The sequence below is a fragment of the Ovis aries genome, chromosome 15 (assembly GCF_016772045.2).
Source record: "Ovis aries strain OAR_USU_Benz2616 breed Rambouillet chromosome 15, ARS-UI_Ramb_v3.0, whole genome shotgun sequence".
Classification (NCBI taxonomy): Eukaryota; Metazoa; Chordata; class Mammalia; order Artiodactyla; family Bovidae; genus Ovis; species Ovis aries.
This window is the reverse complement of record NC_056068.1, coordinates 58,860,461-58,887,629: the sequence shown is the minus strand read 5'-3', so window position 1 is coordinate 58,887,629 and position 27,169 is coordinate 58,860,461.

The window sequence follows — 27,169 nt, the reverse complement described above, 5'->3', positions numbered from 1 at the left end:
TTTTTTCTTCTATCCAAGCCTTCAGTGGATTGGATGGAACCCATTCACATTGGGCAAGGAGTGTTAGTCACTTAGTCGTGTCCAACTCTTTTCGACCCCATGGACTACAGCCCACCAGGCTCTTCTTTCCATGGGATTCTCCTGGCAAGAATACTGAAGTGGGTTGCCATTTTCTTCTCCAGGGGAACCTGGGTCTCCTGCATTGCAGGCAGATTCTTTACTCTCTGAGCCACCAGGGAAGCCCAATCTCCTTAACTTTACGTATTCAAATGTTAATCCAAAAACATCTTCACAAACACACACCAAATAATGTTTAATCAGGTATCCCAGGGCTTTCTAGGTGGCTCAGTGGTAAAGAATCCACCTGCCAGTGTAGGAGACATGGGTTCGATCCCTGGTCCAGGAAGATCTCACATGGAGCAACTAAGCCCGTCCATCATAACTACTGAGGCTATGCTCTAGCCCCGGAACTGCAATACTGAGCCCATGTGTCTCAACTACCGAGACTCACGCACCCTAGAGCCCATGCTCGGCAATAAGAGAAGCCGCTGCAATGAGAAGCCTGCGCACCAAAAACACACTGTAGCCGCCACTCACTGCAACTGAAGAAATGCCCATGTAGCAACAAAGACCCAGCACAGCCATAAGTCAACATGTATTTTTAAAAAGTCAGGTCTCCATGTACCCTGTGGCCCAGTCAAGTAGACACATGTTAGTCATCACACCTTTCCCTCTCTTATTTCAGGAGCTGAAAAGCAAATTTTCCCATGACCATAATCACTAAATGTGGGGTCATCAACATGAGTATGATGCTCCCGGAGCAAACTTTCAGTGCTTAGCCTTGGAAATGAAGTAGCTTCAGCAGAAGGGGTTCTTTTGTTACCACTTTGCTGTTACTCCTCCAGATGGCTTCCCTCCTGTGTCCCCACCCCACAACCTCACACCTGCCCCAGCCACAGCTCGGGTTTGTCAGCCTGTGGTCAGGTTCCACCCCTGCAAGGAGCACACTGGGTCCCTGCCTTATCTTTCACTGAAACAAATTCCGCAGCACACTATAACAGTTACAACCACAGCTGACTTCTCCTGTGTACTGACCGTGCGCCACATTTTACGTATATTAGCATGTTCAGTCCTCACAGCATCATGAGTGATGATGATTCCTGTTTTGTAGATGCAGTTTCTGAACTGCAAAAGGATTATGAGCTTCCTCAAGGCCACGCAGCTGTTAAACAGTCATGACACAGTTTAAGTACGCATTCATCAACGCCTAAGTCTGGGCTCACCATTATAACGCACTGGGTTTCCTGACCCCTGCCTTTCCAAACTGCCCCACAAAAGCCTGAGTAACTGGCTCAAATGGAAATTTTCAGCTCTGATTCAGCCTGCTAGTTCCACATAGATCCAGACTCAGTGATCTTTTCCAAGCACTGGCATAAACAGAAGGATTGAAAATCCTATGTGACTTCCCTGTGAGCAATTAAGAGGCTGAATTCTGTCGCATGCTATTCACCCTTCACTATTCATCATCACAAACTTTCAGACACACTGAAGGTCATGATTGAAAACACAGTTATTTTAAGAGATGGCATTGTTCTCAAAAGCCACAGTAGGACCATTGCAGAATGATTTTAACTCAGATCTATATTCAGAGATGAATCCTTCTTTTGGCTCAAATGACGCAGGTTTGTTAGTTGGCATGTGAGTGGGAGGTGAGGAAATTAAAAAGAGGGGGGCAAGTACCCATTCTTATCTGTCTCCTGTTCACCTTTTGATAGTTGCTTGTTTTCCCTGTATGTGGCAAGCTCACATTACTTGCTCTAGCCTGGCATCTCCATTTAACTTAATTTGTCATAGGAATATTTTGCAGTAAGGGCAAACCTTTAAGGAAAATTGGAAAATGTAAGATACCTGCATAAGGAAATGTTTTTGCAAAAAGATGCAAGAATATGTGGTGGGACTATACTAAAAGCACTCCCAGGACATCTCTGGTGGTCCAGTGGTTAAGATCCCATGCTCTCAAGGCAGCGGGCCAGGGTTCCATCCCCAGTCAGGGAACTAGACTCTGCATGCTACAACTAAGAGCCCACATGCTGCAACTTAAAAGGCCGCATATTGCAAAGAAGTTCCTGCATGCTGCAACTAAGACTCAGAGCAGCCAAAAAAAAAAAAAAATGTCCTCCCATCTTTCTCCAGAGAGGTTTACATTCAGATATTTCCTCTACTCCCATAACTAATCACCAGGGATGATCTGAAGACTTGGGACATCAAGATACAGGGGGGAAAGCTGCAATGTATGTAAATGATGGATGATGTATTTCTGGCATAGATGGACTTACGGATCTTAACCCTCTGGTTCTCTGTACCTGCGTGCATGCTGTCACTTCAGTCATGTCCGACTCTTTGCGACCTCATGGACTGTAGCTCGCCAGGCTCCTCTGTCCATGGGGTTCTCCAGGCAAGAACACTGGAGTGCTGTTTCTTCCTCCAGGGGATCTTCCCAACCCAGGGATCGAACCTGCGCCTCTTATGTCTCCTGAGTTGGCAGGCGGGTTCTTTACCACTAGCGCCAGCTGGGAAGCCCAGTTTTCTGTCGTAATATCATATATTTACCCTTTTGCCCTTCGGAGGAGCATACTCTTCCACCTCAGACTTTTGGGTTTGCTCATGTGACTTATTTAACCAATCGGTTTTCAGCAGATGTATCATGACCAAAGGCTTGTCTTTTAGCTTGTACCATCACCATAGGAAGAGAAACATACCAGCATGGTTCACGTGGCATGTGAGAGTGACCCATGACACTTGTTACCCCTTGATCGCCAGCATTAATTCTGCTGGTCTGACCGGCTAGGCGAGCGTCCCTTTCTTCCCTTCCCACTCCCCCTGAAGCTGCACGCTCAGTCTAAGAGGACGACCTCCCCCATAGAGAAAGACCTGTCTTCCATTAGGGGTCCCGGAACAGCTGTCCCTCGCCACACTTGCTAGAACCTCCAAAAACTCAGGAAATGATTGACAGGGCTGAAATGCAGAGTTACTTCATTTCAAATGTAACGCTTCCTTTTACCATTTCCCTTCCCCTCATACTCATTTATGTCTCTTGCTCTTTTTCTTTTCTCTAGTCTGGTCTTTAGAGGGTTTTGTTCGGGAACTTCTCACTCCAGAAGGTGAAAATGTCTAGCTTCAGACCTCAGCTTTTCACGTGTGTAGGAGACACTTGGCCTCCGGCCCTTAGAGATCGTTTGCTAATAGTCTCAAAGGACTGTTTTGTTTAATACTCTAGAAAATGTCCCCAAAGTCTGTCATTTAAGCACTAATGTGGACGCCAAGATATTTTTAATTAAAAGCGTACTATTTGAAACCAGCCTTTGGCCTCCTATTCATCATGAAGGTCCCTGAGTTCCAGCTGCCGTCACTAGGATAAGAATTTCTCCTTGTGGTCCACATGATGGCAGTATAGGTCAATGTTAAACCTCACTACACAGCCCACAATCCGACAGTGGGGTTTTGTTCAGAATTGGCACTCAACTCTCCTATTCCCCATATGCCCGTGGCCTCCTGCAACCCCGGCTCTAAACATTTCTCACTCCCCTTTTTTTCCGATTTAAACAAAGGCAGCCCCTTCAGTTCACAAAGGACATTTATGAATGAAGATCCATACAATACCCCAGCTTCATTATAAAAGCCCCCCAGACACAGAAGGCCAGAGTCCAGCTGCCAGCAAAACCACATGCAACTAAGCCTTAGTTTGGGGCTGCTGAGTAGTTGTTTATAAATAGCAGTGGTCAGTTACACATTGTTAGCAACCTGAGCTAATCGCTGCTAATCAATAAAGTCATTGAAGTGTAATAGCCTCATTGGCAGTAGATGGGCTCAGGGCCAGCCTGTGAGGGCAGACTCTTCGTGAACAGTCAGATGGTAATTATTTAATCAGAGCAGCATGGCCTCTCACAGACCCAGTATGGAGAACTGTTTCTAAAGCCACGTTTGAGACATCTTTCCTCTGCTCCAGAGAAAAGGAAGGGGGCGAACAAAGTCTTCTTGATTTGAGAAATTTGGGCGCTGCTTCCAGACGTTAAATTAGAAGCAAGGAACAAGGATATTCCTTGAACAAATAATTAAAATAGCATTCATTCTATTCTACATGAGCAGGTAATTTTCAAAATGCCCTCTCTCTCGCTTTAATCCCTTTAAATAGTATGACCATCTTCTAAGGTACACACAGGTCAGGCATGACATTCATTGGAGAAAACCACTCTATACCTTAAACTTCTTCAATGCTCATAGTAACAATGCTTTCAAAATTGAAAATTAACCAAGAGAACGGTAGGATATACCTAGGAATTTGTCCTTTAAAAATCTTTTTTTGCACTGTTCCCTGCAGCAGAGACATCTTCTTTGGTAATATTCTCTTTCCTTTAGTCCTTTTTTAAAAATAGTATTATGCATTATTGAAAAGCCAACGCCCCCTCTTGCCCTTCTTTATCTTCTACAGTGCTTAGCACGGGTTTAGGACAGGACTTCTCCAAATACACACTGTTTAACTCTTTGCCTAATAGATATAGCATGAGAATTAATTCCTGGAGATCTTCACCTGGCTAAGAAGTAGAGACCTAACATTTTTGAGTTTAAAGCTTTATCAAGGCCAAAGTAAATACAAGTACTCTGCAAAATCACCACCCAAACTTCTTCAACAATATCCTAAAAAAAAAAAAAAAATTCTTGGAATCTCCTAAGATTAACATGCAAAAATCTAGAAATGAAGATTAAAAAAAGGTCATGTTTAACTTAAACTTTAGCCTTTCTTTCAGGAAATAAAGGAAAATCATGATATTACATGATAGATGCAATTCTCGTAATATTACTTTCCAAATCTCAAATGTGTGTGTTTGTAGGCCTCAGGAAAATGATGTATTTTTGAATGCAACTGGAGAGGTTTAACAAAGAAAGCCTTTTCTAGTCTCTATGGGGGGAAATCGGCTTTAGACTGTTAGCAAACACATCTAAAAGTTCAATGAACTTCAGTTGGTTGCTATGCCAACCAGCAGAAGACCTGTCCAGATATGAATTGATCACACAAATAAAAATCTCCCCAAAGATGATGCTTGTTTGGCTTAAGGGCATAGTCTTTGTAACAACCCTTGAAAAATCAGAGGTCTGTCCATTTGGAGAATTTATTTTGACCACTATCCAAATTTCCTCAGTGTATTATAAAATACTTTGATTTTTTTCATAGAAAATTGAGCATTTACTTCCAAGAGAGAAATACCCTTTTTCTCTTTGTTCCCCAAGTGTAAAAGTAGCAAATACAGAGAAAGTAACATATATGGTGTTTCCTGATTATGAGAAAGAAAGAATAATTAGAACTAAAACAGTAAATCTTGGGAAATGCTTTTGATTCCATTTTCACCTTCTGATATGAATTTGGGCAATTTATCTTCATTTTTTAGCATCATGCCTCCCACACCCTGCCATGGATAGGGTCCCTAAAAGGTGCAAAAAAGCCTTTTTGAAGAATCATTTTGTAGTGTCTACTTTGAGGTTTTGTGACCTCCATATTCAAGAAGTGAACAAATTTGAGGCTAAACAAATAGGCAACATGGGTAACACAGTAGTTGACACCAACCTCTAAGGGGTTGGAGGAGAAAACAATACGGTAATCATTCTTTTCATATATATCCCATTATTATCCCTTTGGAAACTGAACTGGATGACCTTCTGTTGTTAGATCTCTCCTTAGGCACCTAAGGAATAGAAGACAGTGATCAAAACATTTGGGAATTGTTGTTCAGTCGCTAAGTCATGTCCAACCCCATGGACTGCTGCACGCCAGGCTCCTTTATCCCCACTATCTCCTGGAGTTTGCTCAATCTCTGGTCCATTGAGTCAGTGATGCCATCCAATCATTTCATCCTCTGTTGCCCCCTTTTCCTTTTGTCCTCAGTCTTTCCTAGCATCAAGGTTTTTTCCAATGAGTCAGCTCTTAGCATCAAATGTCCAAAGTACTGGAGTTTCAGCTCTAGTCCTTTCAATAAATATTCAGGGTTGATTTATTTTAGTATTGACTTGTTTGATTTCCTTGCTGTCCAAAGGACTCTCAAGAGTCTTTTCCAGCACCACAATTTGAAAGCATCAATTTTTCAGCCTTTATAACATGTTTTATGTGTACTGTGAACATACAACTTTAATACATATGCCTAGCAACACAACAGAGAAGGCAATAGCAACCCACTCCAGTGTTCTTGCCTGGAGAATCCCAGGGGTAGTGGAGCCTGGTGGGCTGCTGCCTATGGGGTCACACAGAGTCGGACATGACTGAAGTGACTTAGCAGCAGCAGCAGCAACACAAATCCATAAAGGAGTCATCAAGCATTTATTAATATTACTATGTTTTGTACAATATGACCTTGGCCCACTCATATTATTCTTACTTTAATTCCTCATCCCTATATTTGTTCAAAATTTGACCTTTTAGGTTTTATCTTCCATTGCTATCTGTATAGTCACCTCTGAAATACACACAGAAATTTGGATTCTCTGGTGTATCATCTGCAGGACTTATTCTGTAAGGAGTATAGTTTTTACCTCTGGATCATCCCTTTTACTCCTAATTTCTGGATTTTCACTTCATGTTAGGTAATTTTGTCCTTAGCCTCTCCAAGAAAGCCTTGGATTCCCCCAACAAAGGAACCCAACAAGGTATACAGTGGATACTGTGGATATTAATGATTTTAGATTAAGGTTTTAATAGTTCAGATTAAGGAACACATCTTTGACAAAGGGTATCTGTAATATTAATTCCTGGGGAATGTGAAATATGCTCAGTGAAATTCACATTGTGTGTGGAAATAAGAAAATGACAAGCCAAAAAGTGAACATGTATTTCTCAGTGGGGAAGTTCAGTCTATTGCCCTTGGTTTTCAAAGTGGGTCATATCTCCAACACAAAAATCTTGGGACTATCCACCTTGTGTTTCAATCCCACGGGAAGTAATACTATTGCCAGGTGGTGCTAGTGGTAAAGAACCCATATGCCAATGCAGGAGACATAAGAGGCAAGCGTTTGATCCCTGGGTTGGGAAGATCCCCTGGAGGAGGGCATGGTAACCCACTCCGGTATTCTTGCCTGGAGAACCTCATGGTTGGACAAGCCTGGTGGTCCATAGATTTGCAAAGAGTCACTGAAGCGACTTACCACACACACACGTAGCCTGAAATGAATAAATCCTAGATTTATACCCCAATGCAATTCCAGCACTCAGAGATACAGAACCTTCTACCTTCCTGCTTTTGATTAATGATTTATATTCATGAACTCATTTGGAAAGAAAAAAGGAGAAATAGCTCTCAGATAAATATTCACACAGTTGCATATTCCCGTAGGAAGCTTCCAATAAAGCCTGTGACTTAGAAAATCTTCAAGTCAATAACAATTTCTAACCTGTTTTCTCTCTCTGCTCTGTAGTAAACCAACATTGGGCTGTTGCAGGAGAGAAATCTTGAGTTAAAAGGTATGGTTTGAAAGCATTCCTAAATAAACATAGATGTGGAAGGGTTGGTGGGACGGGTGGCGATGAACTGTTGGCAGTGGCAGAATCCGGGGTGATGGCGATCTTGGTCATAACTTCTGAAAGTGCTAAAGAACCCAGCTGTGCTGAGCATACTCCTTAAGCAGTACTGATGTTTTACCCCCTTCCTATTATCTCATGGATTAGTACGGTGAAACCAAGTTTATAAGCAGGCGTTATCCTTACAAGAAAAACACACCCTCTTCTATTTACAATTCTCCCCCACCCCCACCCAGTGGAAAACAGTAGTGAAGTGCAAAGCGGGTATTTTTTAGGAAATGGTATTTGAGTCTAGGATGGAACAACTAGAGACAGAAGTCTGGATGATAAACAAAACTTTCTAAGAGCCGTGTAACTGGAAACCATCAAGAGGGCATTAAAGAGACAGAAGTCCTATTAACGGCTACTTTGGTCTTCAGACTGCTCTCTGAGGGTTTAGGGGTTTGGCGGAGGTTGTTTCTATATCTCCTGTGGCAATTTGTCTGGGGGTGAGGAAGAACAGGTGAGCTATTGTTTCTCAAACTTCATGTTAATCAGAGCAGCTTTATTTTTATCTGTTTTGTATATTGGGATTCTGTGAAGGACTGTAATAGGAAAGAACTTTGTATTCTAAATTAATCACTAAAGGGATGTAGCCTATATGCTACATTATGCACAGTGGTCCATTTTTGGGAAACCTGCCTCCCAAGTAATGAACGTTAAGCTAAAGTACCTTTGTTTAACTTACAGGAAACGTCCTGATCAGGCCCATCTGTAAATGGCTTCGGGAAGGAAGACATGAACACATACCCTTTAGAGTCTGGCTGGAACCAGAACCTTACCTCCTCCCCTTTTAGTATAAAAAGCTTACATCATAACTCAGAGATGATGGTTCTTTGGGATTCTGATCCACCATTTTCTTGGTCTGCTGGCTTTCCAAATAAAGTCACTATTCCTTGCCCCAGTAACTTGTCTCTTGATTTATCGGCCTGTCGTGGAGCCAGCAGTTCAAACTTGGACTCCATAATAGGATCTCATTTAAGGAATCAAGTCGTTAAAAAAATAGAGGAATTATCAATGATAAAAACCTGTTGCACATGGCAGCCAGGCAGGGTGGGGGAGGCTGAGAGAAAATGTTTGAGTCTTCTGTGTAAGTCAGTGAAAAGATAAAGGGTAAACCTCTGTGCCTCAGTTCCCCACATCAGTAGTTCATGAAGTATTGTGCCTCAGTCAACAATATCAGTATCTCTTGGGAACTGGTTATAAACACAGTTTCTTGAACCCTACCCAGACCTACCTGATACAGAAATTCTAGAAATCAGCATTTTAACAGGTCTTCAATTGTTCTGATGCACACTTAAGTTTGAGATCAACTGCCACAGAGCCTAATTAATTTACCAAATAAAAGAAGTAAGGTAAAATTATAAGAAAGTAGCTGTTAGTGCAGTTTCTAAGGAAAATCTCTTTTAAGTATTTCAAATCAGTCCCATCCAGTCCAAACCCTTGTAGAGAGGATTGTTTTTCAGTTTCAGGGATAGGAAAATGCCTCCAGTCCTTCTATTCCTCCAGCCCTATAAATATCAGTCAAAATAAAGCGCTGTCCTTACAGCCATTAAATATTCCCTTGACAGCCCAATCTCAGCCCAAAAATGTTTACTTGAAAATATGTAGAGTTAGGTAGGAGTCAATAATAAAGCAACCAACAGATTCTAATGCCTACTGGAGAGACACAGACTTGTATTGATATTTTATGGACTCACTTTTTAAAATAACTATTGTTGATAAATTCCACTCCATCTGAGTTACGAGATGACGCACAACACACCTTGGAACAGTGCTGGAGGAAGCTCTAGTCGAAAGGACTGGTGTAGTGTGAGAGGATGGCCTCTGTCTTCCTAGAACTAGCACTTGTGCATAAGAGTTGCCTTCCTGGAATGATGAGACCTCTAAGTGAGATTGTTTCGAGAGATGGATTCCACTGGAGATGCATACAGACTTTTCCTTGGGTGGGAACCCAGCTGCTCTCAAGGTTTCAGTGCTATGATGTTACACCACTAGATGGCTCCAGAGTGTCTCTAGCCTGTGTTTGAAAGGCCAGTGCTGTGATAATTGGCATGTATTTTGTGAGCCATCGCCAGCCATCTTCATCCACTGTTGACTCCCATCCGACCGAAAGTGATGTCTCCTTTTCTCCCTCTATCTTCCAAGAGTAGCCCAACGGTGGTGTCTGGGGGGGAGGAGGGGGAATGTTTCAGACCAGGAAAGCACTTGTTTTCTCCACATTCCAAACTTTAAAACTCAGCTTCAAGCAGATGATATGTGTATCCTCAAAGTGTCGAGTAACATTCCATCCTTAAAAATTATCACATTTCATAACTTAGGTGGTTGGGTTACTAGGGTCAAAGGTCCCCAGTCCTTAAAGTCTTGCTTAATCAGGAGAGGCTTAAAGATAAATTGTTAAGCATTATCTTTACCTGAGTTGCCCTTTTATATTCTTTCTAGAGGAGTTGGTTAGAGTGGAAATGAAAGTTGTTGTTTTCGTTTTTGGAGTTTTAAACTCATTGTAGTTGTTATCATTTTCTTTTTAATCTGTGATATGAACTCAGTTTCTTCCAGGCTCAGTTTTTTCTTCTAAATTGATCCGACGTGATGACAAACGCCAGTACAGGCAGTCCCGTGCACCAAACCCTCCTAGTGTGATTGTTACCGGATGAACATTTGAACCAAGAGAAAAACACCCACAAACTGAACTTAGCTATCTAGATGCCTAAAGTGGCATTTGAACCAAGTGACAAAGAGCTGAGTTTAGAAGGAAGAGAACTCAAGGGTTGAGAAGTCTGTGTCAGAGTGAAAGGTTCCCAGGCAAGCCAAAGCTGTAAGTCATTGGAAGCCACGAGGACAATGATTATGTGAAGGTTCGGAGAAAACCAGTCTGTACAGCAGAATGGGGGAAAATATCAAAAGAGAGAGAAGATGCAGACCCAGAAAGATACACAGTGTAGCTGCCGAAAGCATTTCCAGTTTGTATGAGCACTGCTTGATTTCACATCCATCAGATTCTACACGTGATTCTCTGAGTCTTCATTCTCCTCTGCCTTTTCAAGTTTTCTTCACACTAACTGGCAAAAATCCCTGAACAGGTCCTTTGTTCCTGACCAACAAAAATCTAGCAAGCATTTTTCATTTTTAGTTTCTTAAAACTTTTTATTTTATATTGAAATACAGCTGATTAACAACGTTGTGACAGTCTCAGGTGGACAGCACAGGGACTCAGCCATACATATACATGTATCCATTCTCCTCCCATTCAGCCTGCCGTGTCACACTGAGCAGACTGCCCTGTGCTATATAGTAGGACCTTGTTGGTTACCCATTTTAAATACAGCCGTGTGTACGTGTCCATCCCAAACTCCCTAACTATCCCCTCCCCCCATTCCTCCTCCTTGCTGACTATAAGTTCATTCTTAACATCCGTGTGTGTGTGTGTGTGTGTGTGTGTGTGTGTGTGTGCGTGCGCGTGTGTGTTAGTTGCTTAGTCATGTCCGACTCTGCGGCCCCATAAACTGTAGCCCACTAGGCTCCTCTGTCCGTGGAATTCTTCAGGCAAGAATACTGGAGTGGGTTGCCATTTCCTTCTCCAGGGGATCTTCCCGACCCAGGAATCGAAGCAGGTTGCCTGCATTATAGGCAGATTCTCTACCATCTAAACTACCAGGGAAGCCCCTTAAATTTGTGTAGAAGTCATTCTTTATCATAAGACAACTCCACATACTAAATTCTGATGGTTGAATTTATGAAGTAGGGTGGATTTCTGACTTTTAAAAACACTAAGACTCTCTGAGAAAATATACATATATATATTAAATTTTTTTCTTGACCCCTGATGCTAGATTGGTACAACAAACTTGGTAAGCAGAAGACAGAGACCGTGCAGTCAGCCCCTGGGCTTGGGGCTGGAAAAAGGCACCCTCTCCTTCCCCACCCACTCTCCACAGCATTGCTACCTTTCAAAAGAACTGAATAAAATGAAGACCTTGTCTCTGAGTCCTTGGCCCCAATAGATTTTGTGTTCTATGTCGGCACCATTTCCTGAAAGACTGACAGTATTGGTCTCTGATAAGCAAAATTTTCAAAGAGTAATCTGATTTTTTTCACATCTTGATTTAAGGCATCTTGCCTATAAGAAAAATAAAATAAAATAAAACATAAATAAAATGCCTTAATATGGCCTTCACGGTCCTCGGTCTGCTCACCTCCAACCTCATCCGAGAGCTCCGTCCCCATCATTGTTTGCGTCCAGCCACTCTGACCTTTTGGATTCTAATATAAATTATTCTCTTTCCAGCCTCATGGACTTTGGATATTCTCTCCTTTCTTCCTGAAACTCACTTCACTCTTCAATTGTTCCTACTTAACTCTTTCATTCATCATCTTCACCTCAAATGCTAATTCTTTCAGGAAGGAATTCATAACCTTTAAAAGAAAAAGCTCTCTTTCATAGCTCATTGTTTGTCTCCTGCATAACACTTAATTCTAGTTTGAGGTACTTATTTATTTAACTGAGTGTTGTCACCTGTTCCCTCTCCAGACAGGAAACTTTATGAAAGCGCGACGTTTTAATGGTTTTGTTCACAATTGTATGCCGAGTTGCAAGACGTTCAGTACACCTTACGTGAAGAAAGTAAAGAGTGAATGAACTGGTGAACCTGAAAACAAGTCCCAAGTCCTGGAGCCTATTCCAGAGACGTGTTTTTATTTTTCTATTGATACTCCAGTTTCCTTTATCTCTGATGTGTATTTATTGTGTGTGTGAATGTAAGGCTGGTACAGTGTGTCTGTTGGCATTGTATGGTTCTTGGAAAACCTTATATTTTGGAAGCAAATGTAAGAAAAAAAAACATTCAGTTTGCAGAATGTTTTATTATGATCAATGATCTCAAGGACACATCCGTTTTTGTGAATTGACATGCATTTCTACTTGAAAGACAGAATGAACATAAATGTGACAAGAACAGAATTAAAGAGAGTAGGCAGAGGGGATGGGAATTCTAGGCTATTCCAAGGTTTTAGGAGACACCTTGTCCTTAGCAGGGTTAATTTAAATCCATATTTCTTCTATTCTCTGGATATCATTGATACTTTCCCATTAAGTACCCCCAATAGAATCTGACCACTAGGCTTCAAAACATATGAAAAGCTGGATGAGTCCACAATGTATGCAAATTTTAAAAATACTTTCACTCTTTTTCCTTCCGTGTGTGAAAATATTCAGACTAGCATTCCAGGGGAGCTTTGAAAAAGAATATGGACCAGGAGAAGCCATTTTCTTCTCTAGGGGATCTTTCCAACCCGGGGTTTGAACCCAAGTCTCTGGCACTGCAGGCAGATTCTTTACCACTGAGCCATCTGGGAAGCCCAAATGGCTAACATTTACAGAAAAACTACTCTACTTTTAAATATTACATAAACACTTTATGTGCATTATTTTATTTAAATTTATCTTACAAACTAGAAAATTAAATATCAGAAGAGTGAAAATATATTCAGTTCAGTTCAGTGGCTCAGTCGTGCCCGACTCTTTGCAACCCCATGAATCACAGCACGCCAGGCCTCCCTGTCCATCACCAACTCCCTGAGTTTACTCAAACTCATGTACATTGAGTTGGTGATGCCATCCAGCCATCTCATCCTCTGTCGTCCCCTTCTCCTCCTGCCCCCAATCCCTCCCATTGGAAAAGATCAGAATCCTCTCTTTGCATGAGGTGGCCTAAGTACTGGAGTTTCAGCTTTAGCAACATTCCTTCCAAAGAACACCCAGGACTGATATCCTTCAGAATGGACTGCTTGAATCTCTTTGCAGTCCAAGGGACTCTCAAGAGTCTTCTCCAACACCACAGTTCAAAAGCATCAATTCTTCAGCACTCAGCTTTCTTCACAGTCCAACTCTCACATCCATACATGACCACTGGAAAAACCACAGCCTTGACTAGATGGACCTTTGTTGGCAAAGTAACGTCTCTGCTTTTCAATATACTATCTAGGTTGGTCATAACTTTTCTTCCAAGGAATAAGCATCTTTTAATTTCATGGCTGCAATCACCATCTGTGGTGATTTTGGAGCCCAGAAAAATAAAATCTGACACTATTTCCAGTGTTTCCCTATCTATTTCCCATGAAGTGATGGGACCAGATGCCATGATCTTCGCTTCCGGAATGTTGAGCTTTAAGGCAAATTTTTCACTCTCCTCTTTCACTTTCATCAAGAGGCTCTTTAGTTCCTCTTCACTTTCTGCCATAAGGGTGGTGTCATCTGCATATCTGAGGTTAACGATATTTCTCCCGGCAATCTTAACTCCAGCTTGTGCTTCTTCCAGCCCAGCATTTCTCATGATGTACTCTGTATATAAGTTTAATAAGTTACTTATAGCCAAATCCCTATTAAATGGTGAGACTGTGATTTAAACCTAGGTCTACCTCACTAAAAAACCCAAGCTATTCAGCACTCACTGTCTCTTAAATTTTCCATTCCTTTATTTTTATGACAATTTTTATAATATAATTATTGAACCCACTTTTTCAAAAGCAGGAGGTGTCATGAACTCAGATAACTGTGATAATTTCAGACAAACCTCTCCATGATTCACATACATAAAACCAAATATAATGTTATTTCAAGAAGCCATACTTAGACAAATATCTAGAAATTTCCAAATAGTTGAACAATAAATTGCATTTTTCACTCTTCATCAGAATGGTTTGTCATTTTTATACATCAAATAATTTATCTGTTTGTTTCTAAAGTAATTTATTTTTCTTAGAAAACAGTGACCTGCTGTTTCTAAAAACAGGGTTAGATTCCTAATCGCTAAAACCGTTTTAACATCCCTTCATTAGGATGGAAGGAGAATAAAAATGCTGGGGTAAAGTAACCATTCACGGCATTTACCTGCCTTCACAAATCATTCTAGAAGTAAATCTGTGCTCTGTGTCTACTACAAGTTTTTTAGAAGTCTTTAAAAGTCATCTTTAATAACAAAGAATGGGGCCTCTACATAGCTTTAATAATTTTTTTTTAATGTGGAAACTGTAAGTTCAAAACTCAAATCAAATGTGCTTTGTGAGCTTTAGAATATGGGATTGTGCAGCCATCTGGCCTCCAGGCCACCTCTGCATATAAGACATTAATAACATTTTTAATTTAAGTAATAGATAAATATGTTTCAAGTGCCTCAGCATCCATTCTCAACATCGCCTGCAGATCTGTTGATCCTAACTAATATTTTCAAGCTGTGGTAAGGTTATTGGTGTTCTGAAGCAATCTGGAAATACCAAGTTCTTATGCCAGGAAGTGGGTCAAACTGTAATCTCTTCATGCTACTGTTTTGATTTCAGAAATAGCTCTGTCCTTCACACGGTGGGAGCCTGTATATTTCACCCTTCTCATGGATTTGATTACAGCTGCCATTCTGTGTTTCAACGAAAACTTTATTAAATATCTACTTTTAATTAACCTCTCTGGCACTGGAACCTCTCCCCAGCCTCAATCTATTTTTAGTTTCTCAGAACCGTTTCACTTTTCTCCTTAAATAGTCATTGCATAATATGCCATTCTCTAGTAATTATTACAAAATAGCATCATATTTGCTCAGCCAAGAGAGACCAGACAGTATGTGCTTTTAGAGTCAGAGAGATTTACATTTGGATCTTAGCTCTGCCGCATGAAGCTACACGATCCTGGGTGGGTTACAGTCTATCTCTGGACACACTTGCTGGTGAGATGGAGACCTCACAGGTTGTCAGGAGGATCTTACTCTAAAGCAAGTGCCTTCAGTGCCCAGAAGAGTTGTTTGCTTTAGATGTTAATTCCTTTCCTTTCTGTTTAGTGTGTGCATAAATCTCATAATGAAATTGATGAAACAGGTATTTTCTTTCATCTCTTGTTCTTTCATTTTATCTTTCCCTTTGGAAGAAACTTATATTTCTTATGTTGTTTTATTTGAGAATTTTGCCAAGTCCAACTCGCCCTATTTCACTTTTTTTAAACCCAGAAATGGTTCTCTCTCAGTTGATTCTTCTAATAGTGGGCCAAGAAGGTGTATTTACTCCAAGAGTGTCTCTGTCATCTGGGTACCTGATAGCATCAGACTTTCTCCTTGGCTTTTTTCTTTATGATGCTGGTGGGGACTAGGAGTCAGTATCCAGGTACCACAGATATCCGAAAAAAGAGAATGATTTTTTCAAACCAAGCAGCAAAGTAAATCAACATACATTTATTCACCTATTTTGTTCTTTTAATAAAAGTCACAATAAGTCTCCTGGCCATGATATGCTCATGTTCATGATACTGGATGTGACTGATTTTTTTTTTTTTCATCCATTCATGCATTTAAGGAGGGCATGGCAACCCACTCCAGTACTCTTGCCTGGAGAATCCCCATGGACAGAGGAGCCTGGAGGGCTATAATCCATGGAGTTGCAAAGAGTCAGATATGATTGAAGCGACTTAGCACAGTACATGCATTTGAAGAACATTATGCTAAGCAAATGGGAAAGCATAAAAATGAATCTCAGCTGAACCCTTGTTCTCAAGGAACTGCCAGTCTGTTAAAGAAAATGAGACACACATTACAATGGTTTTCATGGAATGTGAGAACCCAAGAAAACAACCCAAGGAGTTCTTGACGGTTTGGAGGGGAAGGTTACTTTCAGCTGCAGGAAAGAAAATGAATATACCTAGAGAATGACCCACATCTTTGGTATTTCAATTTAACCTTCATACATTATCTTGAAACAGCTTAGGAATGGTTTAGAAGTAGTGATCAGAGTAGAGAGTGATCAGTAGTGAAGGATTAGCTGAGAGGGTATGTTATCTAATAAGTTGTTTTGGGATTATGTTTGCTTAGCAAGTACTTGTTATTTTATTTACAAAGTGGGTCACTGTCCAACTGGTGATAGGCTCAGTGGTGCAGTTAGAAACACAATGCTAAAGTATGTATTTCTGGCATAATAAAATTTCATGAATGCTAATAAGTGCACCCTTGACATGATCTCTCCTCCAGCTGCATATAGCAAACAACAAGAGTTTGTGACTCTGAGCTACTCTGATCAAAGAAACTTAATATCTCTTTTTTAATATTTATTTGGCTGTACTGAGTCTTATTTGTGGCATGTGGTATCTAGTTCCCTGACCAGGGATCAAACCTGGCCTGCATTAGAAGCACAGAGTCTTAGCCAATGGGCTAATCAATTATCTAAATTTCAGTATACATCTCTCCAGAACAGGAACAGCATTAGAGAATCTCATCTCCTTGCTTGTATCCTTGTTCTTGTGTTCCCTTTTCCTTATTTGCAACTGAGTAGTCAAATGCATGTAAACAATCTCATAACACATAGATTGTTGCCAATCTCTCAACCTACACCAGCATTTGGAGTTAATTTCAACTTAGAAAGTGTGTTTACGTGGGCTCACTTATGGGAACCAAGGGCTTCCCAGGTGGGCACTGGTAAAGAGTCTTCCTGCCAATGCAGGAGACTCAAGAGACTCAGGTTCAATCCCTGCATGGGGAAGATCCCCTGCAGTAGGAAATGGCAACCCACTCCAGTCTTCATGCCTGGAAAATTCCGCAGACAGAGGAGTCTAGTGGGCTACAGTCAGTGCATGAGTACCCAGTCATGTCCAATTCTTTGAGACACTATGGACTGTAGCCTGCCAATCTCCTATGACCATGGGATTTTTCAGGCAAGAATACTGGAGTGGGTTGTCATTTCTCCCTCCAGGGGATCTTCCCGACCCAGGGATCAAACCTGTCTCCTGCAACTACTGCATTTCAGGTAGATTCTTTAGCAATCGGGGAATCCCAGGCTACAGTCCATGGGGTCTCAAAGAGTGGGACACGCCTGAGCACAGCACACAGCAATCAGGAGCTAATGGATGTTTGTTATGGATAACTGCGCTCAGGCTCACTGGAACTATTCTTTGGTTCTGTCACTGCCTTTTAGGATGAGCAGGTTTTGAAGACAACCCCATGTGGAGAGAACAGCATAAGCAAATAGCAATATATCAAATCAGAGGCCACATTTGAAGGGGGGAGTAGGAGATCATGCTGAAGTGAGTTAAATGACATCCTAAAAGGTCTGGAATGCCTATGCAGAAAAAAGAAAAAAAAAAAAAGACTTTCTTATTTTTTCAATGTGGAATCCCTGGAAGTGAATGGAGTAATATGGTCTTAACAAAGATCAGCGTTGTGATCTAGAGAAGGAAACCTAGAAACATGCCATGTCAGGGTAACACAAACAGCAGTAGAAAGCAACTCATATCCCTCTAGTAAGGGCAGAAGCAATTTCATTATCAAATGAGTGATTCTCAAGTGGTTCTCTGGACTTGTTTGTTATTTATAGCATGTAATTAAATAAAACTTAACTTTGTAACATTTTATTTTACTAAATAGCTGTCAGATATCAGCATTTATTTAAAGTCAAACTATTTATACACATACTTTACAAAAGTCAGCAATTAAGTCTACACACTCAGACTTATTTTGATAGTTGTTTCCATGGTGTAGTGATTTTTTTTCCCTAGTCTTAGAGCTTTCTGTGATGTTGCTGCAGCTGCTAAGTTGCTTCAGTTGTGTCCGACTCTGTGCGGTCCCAGAGATGGCAGCCCATCAGGCTCCCGCATCTCTGGGATTCTCCAGGCGAGAACATGGGAATGGGTTGCCATTTCCTTCTCCAATGTGTGAAAGTGAAAAGTGAAAGTGAAGTTTCTCAGTTATGTCCGACTCCTAGTGACCCCGTGGACTGCAGCTTGCAAGGCTCCTTCATCCATGGGATTTGCCAGGCAAGAGCCTGATGTTAAGTCATGTTAAGTGGGTTTATTTATTTTTTTCAAAATGGATGATTTATAGGTTATTATACAAATGATTTAATTGGTAAACCAAATTGTCAGTTTTAAATGTGGTAATTTATTATTTAATGACTGGTTTTCAAACAACCATTTCTTTTATTCAATAGCAAGATTGCATGAAAGGTATTATTGTCACTCTCATTCTGTAAACCCCTGGTATATTTCCAACATCATAATATTCAATTGTATTTTGGGGAGGACTAGTCAGGTTGTGTACTTAGCAGTGTATGCTGTGGGTCATAGAACTGCTTCCAAATGGAGCAGAAGCCCAAAGATTTATTGTTGGATCAAACACTGGTCCGAAATAACAGAGTTCTAAAGGTGCTCTTTAGATGGATTTTTTTTTTTTAATTTTAAGCATCTAAAAAAGAGATAATTTTGTCCCCCCACATCACTTCCCTTTCTGTTTTTCTCTCTGTATTCTTCAGGTTTAAAACAATGCTAGACAAATAGTAGGCACTCATTAAATAAAGGTATGATTGAAGAAAAGACCACTCCTATTCTGAGACTGTTTCAATGCTAGAAGAGGTTCCTGCTTCCAGGAGGAGTTCTGCAAGGTAGGATTTTAGTATCCTTTGGACCCCATTACTCAAATCCTATCCTTCTTTTAATTTAGGAAAGAGGAGATCAGGTGTGTGTTAATGAATTTAAAATCCATTTCTGGCATTTTAGCTAAGAGATCACAGCAAGTTGTTTCCCTTTTCTGAGCATTACTTTCTCTCATCCTTAAAATGGGAATAATAACATATCAGACTTGAGATTAACGTCAAATTAAATGAACATAGATAAGTACCAAGTTCAGCATCTTGAATATAGAGGTACTCAACAGATCTGTCTGTGTCCTAATAAAATGATGTTTAATATTGAAATGCATGGGTCCTTGATTCTGTATCATTGTTCTATTTCTATCCGCGTGTAAGTTCACACTTAGAGGTTGGGCTCTACTAGCCTTCTCCAGCCAATGGCATGATGGAGGTGTTCCACGAAAGCTTTGACATTTTCATAGATGTTCAAGTTTATCAATACCTTAACAGCAGAAACCAACACAACACTGCAAAGCAATTATCCTCCAATTAAAAAAACCAAATATTGAAAATCATAAAAGAGCCCAATGCTCTAGATCCCCTAACATGTACTATATACGAGTTGTTTTGCTATATTTAAAACTATGTGAATACTCAGGTATCTCTGATAGCTTACCAAATGTTTGCTATTTATTTCTATGAACGATTAACAAATTTTGTTGAACATCTTTTTAGTTCAGTTCAGTTCAGTCGCTCAGTCGTATCCAACTCTTGGTGACCCCATGGACTGCAGCACCACAGGCCTCCCTGTCCATCACCAACTCCCGGAGCTTGCTCAAACTCATGTCCATCAAGTTGGTGATGCCACCCAACCATCTCATCCTCTGTCATTCCCTTCTCCTCCGCCTTCAATCTTTCCCAGCATCAGGGTCTTTTCAAATGAGTCAGTTCTTTGCATTAGGTGGCCAGAGTAGTGGAGTTTCAGCTTCAACATTAGTCCTTCCAATGAATATTCAGGACTGATCTCCTTTAGGATGGACTGGTTGGATCTTCTTGCAGTCCAAGGAACTCTCAAGAGTCTTCTCCAACACCACAGTTCAAAAGCATCAATTCTTTGGCACTCAGCTTTCTTCACAGTCCAACTCTCACGTTCATACATGACCACAGGAAAAACCATAGCCTTGATTAGATGGACCTTTGTAAGCAGCCTATGATTAGAAGCACCTCTAGCAGTATGGTTGGAAGAGAAAAGTCTCCCCCATTATGCTGTCATTTGTAGAGTGTTAACTATGTTGAAGTAGTGGTAACCCACTCCAATATTCTTGCCTGGAGAATCCCGTGGACGGAGAAGCCTGGTAGGCTATAGTCCACGGGGTTGCAAAGAGTCAGACGCGACTGAGAGACTTCACTTACTTACTCACTTAGTGCCCCGGGAGAGCCTGGTGGGCTGCCGTCTATGAGGTCACACAGAGTCGGACACGACTGAAGCAACGTAGCAGCAGCAGCAGCAGCAGCAGCAGCAGCAGCAGCAGCAGCAGCAGTACTTTGCCATATGTGCATAAAATACTAATGACATCATAGTACATCCTTATCTCTGATAAGTTTTAGGGTGAGGTCTGTAATAAACTATCCGAAACTAGAGCCCAGTTGTTGGCCTTAAAAGTCACTTGAAGATTTCTTCCCAGCATATCTGGAGCTGTTTTTTCAAACATCACCTCCACACTGTTTTTACATGGACATAATGCCATGCATTGTTCTTCACATTATTATAAAGTGTATTAAAATGATGCCTTAAACCATTCCCAGAAATAAATATCCAATCTCAGATGTCTCTGTGGAAGCAGGAATGAGCATGATAATTATTTTTGACGCTGTTGGCATATTTGTCATAGACTCAAATGCATATGCTTGGAAGTTGGATGTGTGTTTTAGCACAATGAATTAAGTCAATAGGAATCACATTCATGTTTCAGACTTGAGAGCAAGAATGATAAGAAGCATTCATTGCGGGCTTCCCTGGTGGCCCAATGGTAAAGAATCTTCCTGCCAACGCAGGAGACATGGGTTTGATCTGTGATCCAGGAAGATTCCACATGCCACAGAGCATCTAAGCCTGTGTAGCATAACTATTGATCCTGTTCTCTAGAGCCCAGGAGCCGCAACACTGAACCCATGTGCCACAAATACTAAAGCTGGAGCTTTCGAGCTCCCTAGAGCCCATGCTCCACAACAAGAGAAGCCACTGCAACGAGCAGCCACTTGCTGCAACCAGAGAAAAGCGCATGCAGCAATGAAGACCCAGCACAGCCAAAAATATAATAAAATTATTAAAAACTATTCCTTGTGCCAATATGAGGTATCAAACATGATATTAACCACTTTTATGAATTAGCGTGGTTGCTTTTCATTCAAATCCAATCAGTTACATTCAGTTTTCCTCCTTTTTTTCAGATGTGAAGGCTGGGATTCAAAGATATTGAGTACATGACTTGTGAAGGACACTCTTAAACTGAGATCATTCAACTTCCAAAGTACAGAGTATAATAATGTAACGTTGTAACTTCTGACCTCCATGAAGGTTGGCAGTGTACACCTGGCATCATGTTAAATTTCCCAATTCTGGGTCCATCCCCAACAGAGAATGCTGTGATGATCATGAATGTTTGTATGGAGCCCTATTGTACCTGAGCATTCCCAGCTAGTTCCCAGTAGTTTTTAGGTGTCTGTGAACTGTCACTGGACTGGCGTGGCAAAGAACATTCTTACAGCATCCTTCAGCCCCAGAGAGCAGAAGCTGAAGGACTCCTCCCCAGCTGTAGAAAGGCAATTATTTCTAAACCAGCCCACTCATGTTAAACTCTTGTATGAACATAATGAATGACAAAGGAGTTTGAATCATCTACAGTGCATCTGTGGAATTTGAGGAAACTTTGCCACAAGATAGATCAGACAAAGCCAACCAGCATCCCTGATGGAAAGCGATTTCTGCTTTAATTGAAACGAACGCTATGAACAGCTGCCAGGTGAGGTGGGTGAGCGTGGGTGGGAGGCGACTGGGACAATCTCTGCAGCTGAGACCAGATTCATTTATATTTACTTATTTATTTATTTCTCCTTTGGGGAAAGAAAGGCAAGGCAAGTATATATTGCTGAGTAATTTATTGAACCAATGAAAATGTCATGAAAACATTTCAGAATTGGACTGTGTGGGAGACAAACATGACTTTAGATTCTGGGAGAGAGGCTTGATTTTCAGTTGCCACATAGACAAATGGAAATTCTTCACAAAACTTAAAAAAACAGATAAAGGATATAAGGTAGACAAATTAAAAAAAAAAGCTGTTTAGGATAATAGATTAAAGGGGAAGTTAAGTCACATTCTTTTGCTAACAACAACAGCAATAAAATGCATATTCTTGTCCAGCAGGACTGCACACTAGAAAGGAGTTAGTTAATTTTCTCTAGCTTGAATGGGTAATAGGAACTTAGAACTGCAAAGAAGTCATGTCCATAGAAGTCATGTCCTCCAACCCACTCGTTATAGAAAACTGAGACTCCCAGAGAAAGGACGACAATTATCCATTTGTATAAATCCTGGTGAAGCAAGCAAGAATAAACATTAAGTAGATCGAGCCAATTGAGATGATATGCTCTGGATGGCCGTGGGGACTTTGCACATGCCCCTGTCTTCTTGCTCTTCTTCAATTAATTTGCTGTATGTGAATTATGCTATTTCATGTGACCATAATTCATTGTTTCCCCAGTCCCAGAGAAGAAAAGCCACCACTCTAGATTAGTTGTGTTTTGCTTTCTCTCAGGCATATTAAGAATTTATAGCCTTTCTCTTACCATTTAAATTTCCCAGGCTGATAACCTATTATTTCATTGCTTTTGATGAAGTAGAAATACTGGAAGAATAAGCATAATGTTGTAATTTGAATATAATTATAATTATAGATAATAGATGACATTTATTGAGGGATTGCTATGTTATATTGCTGGGCATTGTACCAAATATACATACATACATATATATATATATATATACACACACACATATATATTTATACATGAACTTTTTAAGTTCTCAGAGCAACACTATAATATACATGCAATTATTCTCTCCATTTTATACTTAAAGAATATAAAGAAGAGTGAGGTTTGGTAACTTGGCCATGGACACACAGCCATTTATTTATTGATAATAGTTCATTCTAGGCAGTTTGACTGCCAAAATTGCATTTTAAAAAATTTGCTCTACTGTTTCACCAATGTGGACTCATTTTTCAGAAAAAAAAAAAAAAAAAAAAACTGATGTAAGAAATGAAATCACTTGTCAAGGCCACTGAGTCAGGAAGTAGTGGGGCTGAGATAGAATTTGAGTCTCTCTCCTCCTATGATACTGATCACCATAAGTAACCAATAGTATTGGATGTTGTTAAGTGGACAGAGCAAAAGAGAAAGGCTAGCGAGGTGTGAAGTGATATCTTACAGGGAGTTGCTTCAGGTGAAGATATAGTTCTGGCTTCAGAGGATGGGCCCTAGATTTCATATCAGTGCACTGTTACAAATTTGAAAAGGCAATCGGCCTCATGAGACACAAACTGGCTTCAATCTAATCCAAGATTATTTTGTTGTAGATGAATGGAGGTTCAGCATCTGCTCCACCTTCATCTCAAGGGAAGGTCTGAAGTTCTCTGAGTTCACAGATTCTTTCATCTCTGCACCCATACCGGGTGAGCTGTCTCTGTTAAAAGTCAAGAAGTGTGTGGGTCATTTTGACTCAGAGAAACTCCTTAATTTTCCAGCAATTATTTATACTCTATTTACAGAGGCTCGGGGCATGTGTGCCCCATTTCAGCTGCCCTAATCCAGATGTAGTTCCACACAGCAGATGAGGCAGACTCAACATTCCACGTTTATCTTAACTTTGTAGTTTCCAAGGAAACGGTGCAGCAAGAAGACAGACACTGAGTTCTCAGTTCTGTATCAGCCCAGTGTTACACACTATTAGCACATCAAAGTAATACTGCACAATGTTGGCACCTAGTAGGTATTCAGGAAATGCCAGGAAGAAAGAGTGAATGTGTGAATGAATGGAAATGCCAATAAATACGGTTGACTTGGTTGTTATTGTTTCACAGTAACCAAACTCAAGGAACTGATTTATAAATCGATTAATATATCATTAATAATGCTTCTGGCAGATACTCAGCTCTGGGTATCTGCACAGGATATTCTTGCTTGCTCTCTATATTAATCAAGGAAATCAGTTTCTAAATCAGAAGGTCTCTAGGTGACCAGGAAACTAGAGCAAATAACAATAGCAACAACAACAAGAATACTCTTCATGGATCATTCTTACCAATTTTAAAAGTCTGGTGAATTTCCTTTTACATTTCTAAGTAGGTAATCATGATCTATAAATGAACTATATCCTTCCCATGAACAATATTTGAGTATTTTGGCAATTTTTAAATTCTTGAATCCCTTGTTTTATTTATAAAAACTTAGTTACTAGTCATTTACTCAGCAAATCACTATTGAATTCTTTTGGTAAATGAGGCATTATGCTAGACCCTGAGGATACAGTGATTGGCAAGACCATTCAAGGGCCCTCATCATGGGAGAAAATACATTAAAAATATATAAGAATGAGGGATGTCCATATTATCTGTCCACTGATTATGAAATCTACCTGCCAATGCAGGGGATATGGGTTCAACCCCAGGTCCAGGAAGAGCCCGTATACAGCATTGCAGCTAAGTCCGTGAGCTCAGTTACTGAGCCCACAGGCCGCAACTGCTGAAGTCCATGCACTCCAGAGCCCATGCTCCACAACAAGAGAAGCCACCACAGCGAGAAGCCTGAGGGCCGCAAAGACGGCTAGCCCCACTCGCTACAACTGGAGAAAGCCCCTGAGCAGCAACAAAGACCCAGTGCAGCCATAGCAAATCAATTAATTAAAGAAAATATACACAATGATACATAAAAGTATGAATGTTCAAAATGTTGTGGGAGATATTAGTAAACACACAAGAGCATGCAAAAGGAGGATTTGGATTTCTGAGTGACCAAGGAAGGTTGTCTGAGGAGGTGCCACGTTACCAGGTGTTGATATGGGAAGCAGCAGCTGTTCATGAATACACTGGGGAAAGAATTCTAGGCTTAGGGGAACTGAATATATAAAAGTCTTGTGGCAAGAGAGAAACGATGGTTCATTCACTAAAAGCCTGTAATTATAATGTGACATCACAATTTACATGTACAACTTCTAAGATAATAATACACTTTACATGTAAATTTCCAATAATTTATTTAACAATTTGTTTTTCAAATTGAGAACACACTATGGTATCAAGCACTGTGTGATGCTTGGTACATAGGATACAATGATCAAGACAGAATGGTACATTTCTTAAGACTGAATGCAAAATCGAACATACAAGGTAATAGGAATTATGGGGAACAATAGAAACATAGTTAAAATGCATGTGACCCAGATTGAAGAACATTAGGTACATCTTGGAGGAAGTGACTCTAAGTTGAGATGTGAAGGTAGATTAAACACTGGGCATCTGAGTAGCTCCCAAAGCTCTTACATTGGCTGAGGCAGAACCCAACACCTGTGAACAACAGTCTTGAAAATCATACTTTAGGTAGATTTTAAAATATGTTTCCTGAGGGAATGTTTTACAGATGGTTAATTTCTTGAATTTCATGAATATAATGTTGATTTTTAATAAGCTTGGCTAGAGACCTATTTCTGACTTTATTTCTACATACATAGCCCATAATTTTTCCACTTATTGATATATATGTGGTATATGTATATATACTTGGATATATATGTGATATAGAAACAAAGATATATATAGAGAGACATATTGTCAAAAAACACATTTCAAACCACATAATTTCTTTCTGAAATAGTCAAAACTTCATCCTGGCAATGTTGAGGGACTGCTGGTTAATGACGGAGCTAAGACTAGGACTCTTGGTCTGGTGTTATAAATGCCTTGTCTTGAAAGGAAAAAGAGCAGCCCCCTTGAAAGAACTGTTATTGATTGGGTCTTTTCTTTGAATTGCTTAGACACTGAAGTTGCCAGCAGAGATGCTATGAAGGATTTGTTGGAATCAACTTTGGTGAGATTTTCTTGGGAGAAATTTTGCAGCATATTTAATCAGGCAACCAAGAAACAACAGCTGCTTGTGTATGAAGCATCAGTAAAGCTGCTAAGATTTATATAATCTTTAGTGTTCAACAGATTGCTAGCGTTTATAGGACAGTCAATGTTTGCCTATGCTCACATGCAGTCATATACGCCACCTTTCCCACTGCCTCTGAACTGAAGGATTTCTGTACAGGGAAATACTTTAGAGAGGGATGGAATAAGAACTAGAAGACAGAGTATTCAGTAGTCAAATAACTGGAAATTTGTCCAATAAAAAGCAATGGCAGCAGTACCCACTTGTGATGGAAAAAAATAGTTACTTCATTTAGACCAAAGATATATTGATATCTATTCCCATAGCAGTAGAATCATTCCTCTGACATTATGCTTTGTGGCTAAATCAGTGTAATAATATTTATATGTTCTGGTCTAAGTAAGGGAAAATTTCCAACTCTAGATGACTACTAGCCACTTCATTAGAAAGCTGATGGTTATCAAATGTCATTGGTTCCAATTTCCCCTAAATAGAACAACTGATTAATCCAGACAAAGGAACTTCAAGATGTAGACTTGAAGAAAGTAGAACGGGAAAGTATCTTAGAAATTATTCAGATAAACTTCACATGTAACAAAAGATGGAGATGATGCTACTGACAATAGCAGGGAAAACTTGACTCTTGGCCCAGGGCTTTCTCCTTAATTTTCTTCTGCCTTAAATCAAAGTTCCTCAGTATGACAGGGAGGTTCTCAAGAAAATCTCCTTCTCCCATTCTAATCTTATTCTGCACTTTCCTAACGCATTGGTTTTCCAACACATTTATCTCCTCAAAGGAATCCTTCTCATGCCCACCTCAAAGGCCTGGTTTCGCATAGTTTCTCTTGCTTTTCATTGAAGGTCCTCTTTCTTCTGCATCATTTATTTCAAGATCCAAGTTAAAGCCCACCTCCTTGCAATCAGGACTCTGAGTTAAAGATGAGATCTACTTTATTCTGAGATAATAGAACATAAGGGGCTTCCCATGTGGTA